The sequence below is a fragment of the Drosophila grimshawi genome, unplaced genomic scaffold, assembly GCF_018153295.1.
Source record: "Drosophila grimshawi isolate 15287-2541.00 unplaced genomic scaffold, ASM1815329v1 contig_848, whole genome shotgun sequence".
NCBI lineage: Eukaryota > Metazoa > Arthropoda > Insecta > Diptera > Drosophilidae > Drosophila > Drosophila grimshawi.
The window spans coordinates 539,190-542,490 of record NW_025063692.1 but is presented as its reverse complement, the minus strand read 5'-3'; positions in this window follow the sequence as shown (position 1 = coordinate 542,490).

Below are 3,301 nucleotides of genomic sequence, written 5' to 3'. Positions count from 1 at the left end.
AATTCGATCTTATTTTGAAAATCAGACCAGTCACTAATATCAGAATGCTTCTACAATTTTGATATTGGAAGATCGATGTATTCTAACTTGTTATTTCTAGGAAGTTTAACAATGAAATTTCTTTGTACACTTTTTAAATGTAATTATTGTAAATCGTTTAGCTCAAGGCACCTGAAATAGGCCGATAAATGTTGTTATTGCAACAATATCAATAAACTGGCGCAGCATAATAAAGATGGAAAGAAATAGCATTGCATATAAAACAGTTTACAACTTAACCATTTAACCTTTAGCCTTAATAAACAATTAGCAGGGCTCGAGGCACGGTTGCCGCTTGCCGCTTCGTGTGTGGGTGCCACAGGATACATGTGTGCATGCATGCGCCAGATGTTGTTGCACCAAAAAGGGATCAACAAAGGAGTAAGCTGATGCCGAGACGGGAGCGCTAATTGAAACTCATCGAAACGCGTGCGCAACAACGTTTGGCGCATGCCATTTCATCTGCTAGAGCCCCACCAAAACTGCCACTCACACACACACACACACACACACACTCTGATCTACTCTATAATCCTTAGAGTCTGCTCCTCTTTCTCTCCTGTGCCTGTCTGTCTTTTCTTTTGGCTCACTCTGTATGTCACGGTTCATTCGCGGCGTTGCGCATCCTTTGCACGCTCGTCCAGCCGGAACTGTAAACAATAAATACCAACGCTGCTCAGCCTCGGACTGATCCCCTTGCTCCCTACAAATCCAACAGTTAATATTGTTGTTGCTGTTGTTGTTGTTGTTGGAATGCCCATTGATCGTGCGTTAATTGATTTATTATAGGTCTGCGCCAAAACGTCTTCTTGTTGGCCCGTGTTTTGGGCTCATAGCTTTATTAGTGTTATTAAATTTCATCTGTCTTTGTTGGCACTCTTCGGGCTAGGGGTAGTGGCTGTCCTGCTGTATCTTTTATGTTTCCTGTGCCGTTGCTGTTTGAACAAGATGTAGGCTGATCGGCAGTTGTTACAATTTTGGCACATGGAATACGAGGAATTTGTTGAAATTCTTCAATTGAACTGTTAGTTGAAAACAAATAGCCGAGCAATATGTTTGTTTCATAAAAAATGAAATAACATGCTGTCAGGATATTTTTCTGGTCCTTATTGTTACCTAATGCCATTATCGACTCCTCAGCTGAGACTCAGTGCAGTTTGGCCCACGTCACGTGTTTTGTTGCGGGCGAAGTTTTTATTTTTTTTTTTTTGTTTCTATATGTTTTGGGTTGCTTGAAAATATTTTTAATTAATTTCACGCCACAAGCTGAAGAGGCTTTCTGGGCAAACTATCGCATTAATCAAGCGGGTTAACTTTCAAATTCAGCAAACAGCAAACAACCCATCAAAGTCGATGCCAATGACGCTGATAATTTGTCAAAAGTGACAGGGCGCGAGACAACTCCTCTTGCCGAAGCGTCGTCTGAGTTGTCTCACTTGTCACTCACCTCTCCCTCACTCTCTCTACCTACCCCTGTTGCCCTACTCTACTCTAAGCCCACCCAAAAACGTCCATCTATGTATGTTGCACATGTGAATCTATATATACATATAATGTATATCTGCCTTTATGTATGATTGCACGGAACACTAAACTATGAGGCTTTTAATCTAAACAATTTAAAATTAAGTTTTTCAGCGAAGGGTGGGGGGGGGGGGGGGGGGAATTGTCAGCATGTATGCATAAGTGTATGTGTGTGTGTGTGTGCTTTGTCTGTTTGCTCATTAATTATGTTTGTGCAGATGCTTTGCTGTCTTGCAGAAGCCGCTTGAAGTTTTATGCGCTCAGTTGAAAGAGGGCAGTGCTTAAGTTACAAATTAAACTAAAACTAACGAAAGAAAACTAAATAAATAACCAGCTCTAATAGTCTCTGAGGTCCACGTGTTCATCGTGATCAAGAATATATATCATTTATGGAGTCGTAGATGCTTCCTTCTACCTGTTACATACTATTACACAAACTTATCACTCTTTGTAGCCATTTTCCATCAGTTCAGGGCATAATAATACAAATTGCTTCTTTTATATCTAATCAAGCATAAAAAAAAACAAAAGCAAGTCTAACCGGTGTAACTGTAAAAGAATCTAATGGTATTATGTTTGAAAATGCGAGAAAATGTTGAGAAATATGACAACAAGCTAAAAAAAATGTGGTTCGTCAAAGCAATAAAAACAATCACAAACAATTTTAACAAGCTGACTGTGTAAGTTATATGTACAGTCGTAATTAAACAATTATATTGCGGTTTTCTTTGTGCTTAAGTTTCTGTATGAGCAACAAAATGTGAGAAAAAACTTATTTAATTGAAATTCGAACTAAATTTAAATAATGAATTTCAGTTTTGGTTTTCTTTACTTTTCTCAGCACAGTTCGAGCGTGATAAATTGACAACCGGTGCCACATTTTGATTAACGTTTAACACTATTTGAACTTGATATTCAAATTAGATTTGTCGAAACTCCATTTTCTTGTGAATGAATTGGATCATTCCATTTAAACTGGGCCAGGCTGGCTCAACAATTATCCCAATGAGTTGAGATGGGGATGTTGGATGTTGGGATTCAAAATATACAAATCAATGATCAATTTTTGACGCTTAAATACTTAAATCGCTTACGCTCTGATTTGTCTGCGTGCTCACCCCATGTCCTTGAGCAAAGTCGGAATCATTAGTTAGCCAGCGACTCGGTACTCAGTATGCGGCACTCTCCATTAGACAACCCCCTAATCCCTCTGTGCTCTCACTCGCCGTCGGTACATAAATCATAGTGCAGATCTATCAGCAGTCGGAAACTTTGACATTTACAGCTCGGTCACAATATAGGACACCCAGCCAAAAACCATTATAGAAGCGACAGGATCTCCATCATCAGATTTGAAATTGGATAGGCAAAGTTCCGATGCCGCCAGCGAGTCTGGCATGAGAGCCGCATCATTCGCAGTAGCCGGATCCCTCCTGATCCTGATCCTGGTCAAGTGGGCGGCCAATGTTTGTTGGTTGACCGCCACTTGCAAGGGCCGGAAGCAGATTTATGCACACTTACTTCAAAAGATCGACTGCGATTGCGAGACATTTGTCAGCTGACATGAGTGCACCGGGCCAGACAGCTTGGCGGCTTCAAGTGGCCACTTGACTCAAAATGCCTGCAACAACAACAACAACAACAAATACAGCGGCCATCGAGCGATCAATATCCTTACTCGATCCTGCCCAACGGGGCCTGTCACACTAAGAATAGCAGCCGATACCAATAGCGACCA